We start from the raw sequence: 11,394 nt of genomic DNA on the forward strand, positions 1-11,394 counted from the left end.
CATACTTCCTGTATCAGTCAATATTCCTCTCCTAACCACCTTAGGAAGCTATCGGTTTCCAACACACATTCATTCTTTCTCTCCATGTTTCGATCTCTAACTCTCTCAACTACACAACCCCTTTTTCCACTCTGTTACCAAATGTATTTACCTCACGCACCCACCATTGCACCCCATGCTGATCTCTCTCTCTCCCTCTCACTCTCACTCTCTCATGCTAAATACATCCATTACCTATCTAGCCCCCCAACCTCTCAAGCGCACGCACGCACATTGTCTATGTAGGTCACTCCCTCGAGACTGTCTCACTCTTTCTTCCGCACGGCAGGCCACACTCGCTCAATCTCGCTCTCTTTATCTAAGTATCGTTTATCCTCATTTTCTTTCACACACAAATGATATATCTCCCTGTTCGGGCCTCGATCGACACACACTATACTCGCGGGATTTTAAAGGGGACAAGTAGTACTGTCTATCCTGACAAAAGTAGTCTTCGCCTGTGAAAAGCCTCTGGTCGTGACACTGCGGTGGGATCAGTGATGACCTCTGTCCTGCCGTCCTAGCGGTCTTGGTATCGTTGCACCAGAATGGTAACCTTTGGTTGATTCCTCGGGACTCCATGCATGTGGCTTGCCTCCCTTGCACCGAAGGGGAAACTTGCACTCTGCACCCGCTTGGCGCCCGCCTGGCCTTGGTCGTCATGGCTCACGTCAGCTGAGCCTCATGCGGTAGCTGCATAGAACTCTCCGCCCCTCAGGCGCCCTCCTGAGGGAGGCCAACTCCTTCAGGAGTCTTGGTTACGTCTGCCTTGCGAGGTTGGGCTCCTCGCGAGGGTCTTGCTGCGTTGTTGTCGAAGCTGGGCTGTACCAGGCCATCGATGGAGCCAAGTGGTGAGCCGTAGGCAGGCAGGACTGGATACCCCCAAGTCCAGGACATCGACAGACACGCTCTACCGTGCGGATCCTCCTCCAGCCATGCACTAAATTACTCACTTTCACCAACGTGTGGGATAGCCAGCATCATGGTCCACCAGCCATGCACTAAATTACTCCGTAGTAGAGTGATGGTAGACTACCCCGATCGAAGCACCGTAGTAATGCCCAATGAGACGTCAAATCACAAAACCCCCTCCTTTCCAGCAGTAAGTTGGACGGATGAAGCAACCATCATTTCACTCTTCTCTCTCAGCTTCCTCTCTTGAAGAAAACCCCCACTCACTTTGCTTCTCTCTTATCTCGTTCCACATTTCACTCTTCTCTCTTAGCTTCCTCTCTTGGATGGACGCTGGAGCACCGGCCGACGTGATGTCTATGGCTCTGGCCAAAACCGTCGAGGCTCATGGTACGAAGAAGCGCAAGCACCCCGCCGAGACTACCGCAGACAAGATCAAAGCCATCGCCCTGTCAAGTCCCCCCTCTCTGGGATCCCTCATAAAGCAAGTCCAGGTAATATCTTTTCTTGATGATCTTTTTCTTGATCTTGATCGTGTTTTTTCATCTAACACGCAGTACTAGTACTAATAGTACAACTTTTGGGTGATCTTGCATGTGATTTTTGTGTGCCAAATGACGGTTCTAAATTCCTCTTTTGACAAAAACATGCGAGTGGTTGACACTGATTTCTTATAGATTACATTCAACTACTCCCTCTATCCCAAATTTCGTGTCTTAGATTTGTCTAGATACGGATGTATATAATACTAAAATGTGACTTGATACATCCATATCTAGACTTATACATCCGTATCTAGACAAATCTAAGAAAAGAATTTTAGGACGGAGGGAGTACTTTATGAACATCAATGCTACCTTTGAAAAGGGTATATTTGCCTCAGTAACTTGTGTTATGGATATTGCAAGTAATCCCTCTGCTCTCATGCCTTTGATTATGAAGGGTGTGGTTCTTGTAAAGCTTCCCAACAAATCTGATGCCGCCTGTCTTCATCATCATGTTTATGAGTGGAAAGACCACTCTGTTAGGTTCTCCAAGGTTGACGAGATTGTGATGGTGCAGGTAGACATCTCTCACGAAGTCCATGGCCTAGTCAGTTATGCGGGGTTCATCCCGTAGGTCGGTGGCAAGAAATAGTCTGCAGAGTTTAATTAGTGCAACTTTGGTTGTCTATAGTAAGTACTATTGTTCAGTACTTGATTTGTGTTTGTGAACCCTGTATTGTTTATTAGTACTACCGCTTTTGGTGTGTGGTCAGTCCTGAGAACGGTCTATGTTAATGTCTACCCACTCAATTCAGTCTGTATATTTTGAAGTATCCAGATCATCTTTTTTGTGAGGACGGTTTATCAATTATGGTTACACTCCAATATCTGTATGCATTGCGGGGTTTATCATACCCACCAGGATTTCCAGTCCTATGGATGTTCGGTCCATATGATTTGTCGCGGCCTTCGGACTGTCCTGCTTGTGGGAGTAGGCGGGGGCCCTGCATGCCACCCGTAGTTTAATGATCAATCTTCTGTTTAGTACTTCAACATAGTGATTTCCTGGTAAGGATTTACTTGTGTCACATCAAGTAAATCTTATTGATTTACTGTCTAAATCTTATTGATTTAATGTCATGTTTTCTTTCTTTTCCTGCAATTTTACGATGCAGGTTTTGCCATGTGACATTCATCACAGAATAAACCGTTTGGTTTGCTCTATGATGGCTATTTTTGCAGGTTTCACTTCTTATGTCGTGTCAGTAATGAAGGCATTGTCCATCACTTATATTACTGGAAAAAATTGGATCAGTCTGTTGTCTGAGTATAAACTGAATCCCTATGATGAACTGCAGTTTGATTTAACAAAAACGCCACAATTAGTCCTTCTCGCATTTAAAAGAAATGAAGAAAAAACTGGATCACGGTCATGGAGCCTAGTCAACTTAGAAAGCTTATCATAGCACACCAGACACGATCGCCGCTGTCTCGCACGTCGGTACCACCTTCAGCAACGGATCGAGCACCGGCAGTTTCTCTAGCACTGACAGCGGCAGCAGCTGAGTCTGATCCAGGTGAGGATTGGGCACCGACCGCGTCAGCGGATCAGGCTGATCTACCGGAGGATCGGGCATCGACACCGGCACCTGCTCCGACGCCGGCACCAGCTCTACAAGGAGCACCATCTCCGGCAGCAGCAGCAGCTTCAACACCTGCACCAACACTTGCACTTGCATCTTCTCCGGCCCGTGCAGCGGCAACTGAACGAGCAGTTGCACCGGCAACAGACTGGGCTGCAGTTCGCACTTCATATACCAAAGTCCTTTCAAAAACCCACACGTCCACCTTCTTAGTAAGCATTGGCCGCCCAAGTGCTTCGTCCTTTTTTCTTTCCATGTTGTTTCACATGATTCACTGTGTTGATCTAACTGTTTGGGTCGGTCTTCTTGTTTGCAAGTAGAGAATTCCTAGAGTAACGAGGGAGTCGTTCAACAATCCGGGCGACCGCGGCCAAGTTTCTCTTACCATGCGCAGCCTTGGTGTGAATGAACCTGCTCAATATACCTTAAGTACAAACGATGGTCGCATGATGATTGATGTTAAAGGATGGTCAAAGTTCAAATCTAAATCATATCTTGCAGTAGGGGATGATGTCATAATTGAACTTTCTCGGCAAGGAGAGCTGGTCCAAATCAACTTTGAAATTCTTCAGTAGCAGCACGCAACTGCAGAACTGATCTATCCTCCGAGAGATTTTGATGTAATAATATGGCATGGTGAAACAAGTGTCATGTGTGTATAAGTAGTAGGACAGTATTATTTATCACATGGTATATCATTGATAGAATTGCAACTCTCGTTGCTGGTTAGGAATTGTCATTCGATTTTATTCCAATAGCTACCGTGCTTTATTCAATTTTGTGTATTCGCCTTGCGACAACATCTAAAACCAGCGCCGTACCGATTGCTTGCAATATGAAAAGCGCTGAGGTAGAACACATGGGCCCCCAAACATGCAGGGTGGGCCAGCGGCCAAAAGTCCAGAACCGTGAGCCTGTCTGAGTATTATATTCTTAGCTGAACCCCCATAATGCCCGTGCGTTGCACGTAACATCAAGATGCATTTGCATGAGTATTTTATCTTGTGAGAGAAAAGGATGAACGAGGGAAGGTGAGGGAGTCCTGGACTAGGGGGTGTCCGGATAGCCGAACTATCACCATTGGCCGGACTCCTAGACTATGAAGATACAAGATTGAAGACTTCGTCTCCTGTCCGGATGGGACTTTCCTTGGCGTGGAAGGCAAGCTTAGCGATATGGATATGTAGATCTCCTACCATTGTAACCGACTCTGTGTAACCCTAGCCCTCTCCGCTGTCTATATAAACCGGAGGGTTTTTAGTCCGTAGGACGAACAACAATCATACCATAGGCTAGCTTCTAGGGTTTAGCCTCTCTGATCTCGTGGTAGATCTACTCTTGTACTACCCATATCATCAATATTAATCAAGCAGGAGTAGGGTTTTACCTCCACCAAGAGGGCCTGAACCTGGGTAAAAACATCGTGTCCCTTGTCTCCTGTTACCATCCGCCTAGACGCACAACTCGGGACCCCCTACCCGAGATCCGCCGGTTTTGACACCGACATTGGTGCTTTCATTGAGAGTTCCTCTGTGTCGTCACCTTTAGGCCCGATGGCTTCTTCGATCATTAACAATGACGCGGTCCAGGGTGAGACTTTTCTCCCCGGACAGATCTTCGTATTCGGCGGCTTTGCACTGCGGGCCAATTCACTTGGCCATCTGGAGCAGATCGAAAGCTACGCCCCTGGCCATCAGGTCAGATTTGGGAATTTGAACTATACGGCTGACGTCCGTGGAGACTTGATCTTCGACGGGTTCGAGCCACAGCCAAGCGCGCCGCACTGTCACGATGGGCATGATCTAGCTCTGCTGCCGGACAGTGCCCTGGAGGCCGCACAAGTGTCCGCTTCGACCCTTAGCTCGGAGCCGACTGCGCCGATCAAGGACGGGTGGCTGGACACCGCCTCGGGGGCTGCTACCTCTACGGCAATAGAGCCGAATACCATCCCTATCCTTCACAAAGCCTGTGACTCCGAGGTGCCGGACTCCTCTCCGGACTCCAAATCTTCCGCGCCCCTGTCAATCAAATCCGATTGGGCGCCGATCATTGAGTTCACTGCTGCGGACATCTTTCAGCACTCGCCCTTTGGCGACATCCTGAATTCACTAAAGTCTCTCTCTTTTTCTGGAGAGCCCTGGCCGGACTATGGTCAGGACGGTTGGGATGCAGATGACGAAGAAATTCAAAGCCCACCCACCACCCACTTCGTAGCCACTGTCGATGACTTAACCGACATGCTAGACTTCGACTCCGAAGACATCGACGGTATGGACGACGATGCAGGAGACGACCAAGAACCAGCGCCTACAGGGCACTGGAAGGCCACCTCGTCATACGACATTTACATGGTGGACATCCCAAAGGATGGGAATGGCGATGGAACAACGGAGGACGACCCCTCCAAGAAACAGCCTAAGTGCCGGCGTCAGCGGCGCCGCTCTAAATCCCGCCATAGTAAAAATGGAGATTCCGGTGCCGGAGACAATAACACCCTGGACAGTGCCAAAGACAACCCCCTCCAGCAGGATCCAGCGCAGGAGGATGGAGAAGCCAGCCCTCATGAGGGAGAGGCAGACAGAGAGGTAGAGGACGATAATTATATGCCTCCCTCCAAAGACGAGGCAAGCCTCGACGATGACGAATTTGTCGTGCCTGAGGATCCCGGCGAACAAGAGCGTTTCAAACGCAGGCTTACGGCCACGACAAACAGCCTCAAGAAAAAGCAGCAACAACTTAGAGCTGACCAAGACTTGCTAGCCGACAGATGGACTGAAGTCCTTGCGGTCGAAGAGTATAAACTCGATCGCCCCTCCAAGAGCTACCCAAAACGCAGGCTGCTACCCCAATTAGAGGAGGAAGCACCCAAACCTCGTGGCCGCGACAGAGAGGCCTCTCGGCCCTACACTCAAGCCGCAACCCGGCGCCGCTCAAAAAATACAAAGGCACGGGAAAATGCGCCAGACCTGCGGGATATACTCTAGGATAAGTCAAGGCAAACAAGATCGATCTATGGATCGCGTGGGCGCCCCACGATACGTGATGATAACCGTCACGCCGGATACAGCAATTCCGGTCGGGCTGAACATAGCAGACAAAGCTCATTTGAGTTGCGTCGTGATATAGCCCAATACAGAGGCGCCGCACACCCACTATGCTTCACAGAGGAAGTAATGGATCATCAAATCCCCGAGGGTTTCAAACCCGTAAACATTGAATCATACGACGGCACAACAGATCCTGTGGTTTAGATCAAGGACTATCTCCTTCACATCCACATGGCCCGCGGTGATGATCTACACGCCATCAAATATCTCCCACTCAAGCTTAAAGGACCAGCTCGGCATTGGCTCAACAGCTTGCCAACAGAATCAATTGGTTGTTGGGAAGACCTGGAAGCCGCATTCCTTGATAACTTCCAGGGCACATATATGCGACCACAAGACGCTGATGACCTAAGCCACATAATTCAGCAGCCAGATGAATCGGCCAGAAAATTCTGGACACGGTTCTTAACCAAGAAAAATCAAATCGTCGACTGTCCGGATGCAGAGGCCCTTGCAGCCTTCAAACATAACATCCGCGACGAGTGGCTTGCCCGGCACCTAGGACAGGAAAAGCCGAAATCCATGGCAGCCCTCACATCACTCATGACCCGCTTCTGCGCGGGAGAGGACAGCTGGCTAGCTCGCAGTAACAACCTGACCAAGAGCCCTGGTAATTCGGATACCAAGGACACCAACGGCAGGTCGCGTCGCAACAAGCACAAGCGCCGCATTAATGGTGACAATACTGAGGATACGACAATCAATGCCGGATTCAGAGGCTCTAAACCCGGTCAGCGGAAAAAGCCATTCAAAAGAAATACTCCGGGCCCGTCCAATTTGGACAGAATACTCGATCGCTTGTGCCAGATACATGGCACCCCCGAAAACCCAGCCAATCACACCAACATGGATTGTTGTGTGTTCAAGCAGGCAGGCAAGTTAACTGCCGAAAACAATGACAAGGGGCTGCATAGCGATGACGAGGAGGAGACCTGGCCGCCGAATAATAGAGGACAGAAGGGTTTCTCCCCATAAGTGCAGACGCTGAACATGATATACGCAACCCACATACCCAAAAGGGAGCGGAAGCGTGCACTCAGGGACGTATATGCGATGAAGCCAGTCGCCCCAAAGTTCAATCCGTGGTCCTCCTGCCCGATCACTTTTGATCGAAGGGACCACCCACTAGCATCCGCCACGGCGGATTCGCTGCATTGGTTCTAGACCCAATCGTCGACGGATTTCACCTCACTAGAGTCCTGATGGACGACGGCAGCAGCCTGAACCTGCTTTATCAGGATACAGTGTGCAAGATGGGCATTGTCACACCCAATATGCGACCCTATCCAAAAGGAACTCGAAGGTCCCACCAAGGATAGACCCGCATATTGAAACACTTTTGCAAGGTGGATATCATTACATCAACATTACATAATAGATGGGGATACATACAAGAGGCAAACAATGCCACATGAATACAACATCATCTTACAGAAGAGCACCATCCGACTACGGATAAAACACAAACAGAAACTCAAACGACATCCACCCTACTAGCCCAGGCTGCCGACCTGGAACCTATCCCTGATCGAAGAAGAAGCAGAAGAAGAACTCAACGCAAGCAAGCATCGCTCTCGCGTCATGATCTTCGCATAACCTGTACCTGCAACTGTTGTTGTAGTAATCTGTGAGCCACGAGGATCAGCAATCCCATTACCATGGGTATCAAGACTAGCAAAGCTTAATGGGAAAGGAAGGGGTAAAGTGGTGAGGTTGCAGCAACGGCTAAGCATATATGGTGGCTAACATATGCAAATAAGAGCGAGAAGAGAGCAAAGGAACGGTCATAAAGCTAGCGATGATCAAGAAGTGATCCCGAACTCCTACTCACGTCAAACATAACCCAAAGACCGTGTTCACTTCCTGGACTCCGCCGAAAAGAGACCATCACGGCTACACACACGGTTGATGCGTATTAATTCGGATCTGGTGTCAAGTTATCTACAACTGGACATTAACAAATTCCCATCTGCCTATAACCGCAGGCACGGCTTTCTAAAGATTATACCCTGCAGGGGTGTCCCAACTTAGCCCATGATAAGCTCTCGCCATCAACGAAGGATATACCTTCTCCCAGGAAGACCCGATCAGACTCGGAATCCCGGTTTACAAGACATTTCGACAATGGTAAAACAAGACCAGCAAAGCCGCCTGATGCGCCAACAATCCCGATAGGAGCTGCAAATATCTCGTTCTCAGGGCAACACCGGATAAGTCAAGCTACGAGTAAAACCAGCCCTCGAGTTGCCCCGAGGTGGCCCCGCAGGTTGCTCGGTTCGGACCAACACTTAGACAAGCACTGGCCCGGGGGGGCTAAAATAAAGATGACCCTCGAGAGAGCGACTCCCAAGGGAAAAGTATAGGTGGTGGTGAGGCAAATGGTAAAACCAATGTTGGGCCTTGCTGGAGGAGTTTTATTCAAAGCGAACTGTCAAGGGGGTCCCATAAATCACCCAACCGCGTAAGGAACGCAAAATCCGGGAATATAACACCGGTATGACGGAAACTAGGGCGGCAAGAGTGGAACAAAACACCAGGCATAAGGCCGAGTCTTCCACCCTTTACCAAGTATATAGATGCATTAATAATATAAGAGATATTGTGATATCCCAACCAAAATCCTGTCCACCATGGAGAAATCTTCAACTTCACCTGAAACTAGCAACGCTATAAGAGGGGCTGAGCAAAAGCGGTAACATAGCCAAACAATGGTTTGCACAGGAAAGGTATCAAAGGTTAGAGGTTCATGGCAATATGGGAGGCTTGATAAACAGGTGATAGGTAGTGCAGCAAAGCGATAGAACGAAGCAACTAGCATAGCAATGATAGTAGTGAGATCCATGGTAGCGATCATCTTGCTTGAAATCCCGCTAGGAAGAAGAACGAGTCCATGAAGAAGACGAACGGATGAAGCCACGAAGATGAACCAAGCGTAGACGAACGAATCCTCACGATCGCAACGAAACAGGAACTAACAAGAAGAAGGACACAACATAGTAAACACACCACACATATACAAGACATGATGCACAACAAGCATGACGCATGACAAATCTAGATGAGGCTACTCATGGCAAGAGATGATGCAAACAAGAGCAACACATCAAGGCAAGTTTAAATGAGGCCGGGAACAACATATAACAATTCCGGTAAGTCCTCATATGCATATTTCGAAATTGGTCCAGATCTGAATAAACCTTATGTTCGAGTTTTTAAACAGCAAGTTAAGATGCACAAAGATGATCTACACGAGATTCTAGTCAAGTTACGTATAAAGTTCATTTAGTTCGGAGCTACAGCCTAGAAGATATGAGCAAAACAAGTCAAACATGGCATTGATGCAAAATGCACCCAAACATCAAGCAAACACCTCAAAACAAGGATGCAACATGATAATATGAAACTACATGCAATTCTAAGCAAGTTTCATATAGATCACACTCAAAACGGAGCAACAGTTCAACACACACACTATATACAAGTTATAGCACCAATCTGTCCAAAACAGCAACTAGGCATATTGCAAGCATCAAAACAACATGCTACAGGACCTCAACAAGAAAACAAAAGGCATGGGCATGATGTACAGGGAAAGCACAACAAAACATGAACACTGAACTATCTCCAGAAGTCACTAGAACATGCTCAAACACACATGGCAAGATTGCAAATAATAACAGTTCAGACTTTGCAGAAAATAACATCAGGTTGCAATGTTTAGAGCTATGAAACAGCATGCTACAGGAACTTATCATGGCAAACAAACGCATGGAATGAATCTACTAATTTCATAGAACAACAGTCCCTTACTGACCATGAGCCAAAAAGGAACAGAAAATATAATGGCACCCATGTAAACAGGGCAAGTTATATGACAGATGCAAACATGGCAGGAACAACGATAACTAGGCATGTAGATGAGCTTGTACCACTCACCACAGAGCAATACATGGCATGGCAAGGTAACCAACAGTAATAAGACATGATTATGAAGCTAAGCATGGCAAGAGCAAGTTCATAGGGTGCATGGATCACTAGCAAAACACATGGCAACAACTGAACATAATGTTAATAGGCTGACAGCAACATTATATAGCAACTTTGGAGCAAGATATCAACAAGCTACAGCAAGCTATAATTGCAACCAGGGGCATTAATGGATAGAGCATAACATGTAGAACAAAACACCCTTAGTGAACATCTCCAGATTATGCATAGAATGATTTGTAGCAGCAGGTTTACATAGCATCACGAAATAATATATTCAGCCTAGCAAAATAGTAACAGCAAGTACCCTACTTAACAAGCTCGATTCACTCACCACAAGTCATTGCATGACAAGATAAGCATAGCATCAACAAGAAGACATGTTTATGAAACAAACTGAGGCAAGAACAAGTTCATAGCATGCAAGGATCAACTACAATAACCTTGGCAAAATTGAATAACATGTAAACAATCTGCCAGGAAACATTTTGTAGCAAAAGTAGAGCACGAAAATGACATGCTAGATTGCTCCATAATTGCTACCAGGGGCATGAATGGATAGACAATAACCATATGTTCAAAACATCCTTACTGAAGTATCTCAAAATAAGCATGGATCTCTCTGTAGCATCATGTTTACATGGCATCAAAATAACAGCAGAACAGGGACTAAAATCAGCAACATTACGAAGCCTAGTTTGCATGTTTGTGCTAGTCACCACATTGATCACAAAAATACATGGTAAGCACCTTTGTAAAGAAGACGTGGCATAGTTCAAAACACATGTAGACATCAACCTCATAGGATGCACACATCAATCATGGAAAAAATGACAAATGAGCATGTTCTATTAACAGACAGCCAACAACATTATGAAGCACTCTTGCAACGATGATTCAGGCACGAAGATGAACACAAATGAATATTGTGCAATGGAATGAAATGAAGTACTCGTTGAGACGACAATTTGACATATTACACGCACGAAACGGAGCTACGGATGCAGAGATATAATGCGATGAACAAGGCATGATAATGTCAAAATTACGGGGACTTAGAGAAATTTCAGAGGGGGAAAGTCAACCTTGGATCAGATCTAGATCGGGATCCCGGCGCGGATGCCGAGGACGGCCGGAGCACGCCGGAGCTGGGCGGCGCGGCAGCCGGAGCTGGAGAGGCGGCGCGGGGCACGGGGCCAGCGCCGGCGAGGGGGCGGCGGC

The sequence above is a fragment of the Triticum aestivum genome, chromosome 1B (assembly GCF_018294505.1).
Source record: "Triticum aestivum cultivar Chinese Spring chromosome 1B, IWGSC CS RefSeq v2.1, whole genome shotgun sequence".
In the NCBI taxonomy this organism is placed as follows: Eukaryota; Viridiplantae; Streptophyta; class Magnoliopsida; order Poales; family Poaceae; genus Triticum; species Triticum aestivum.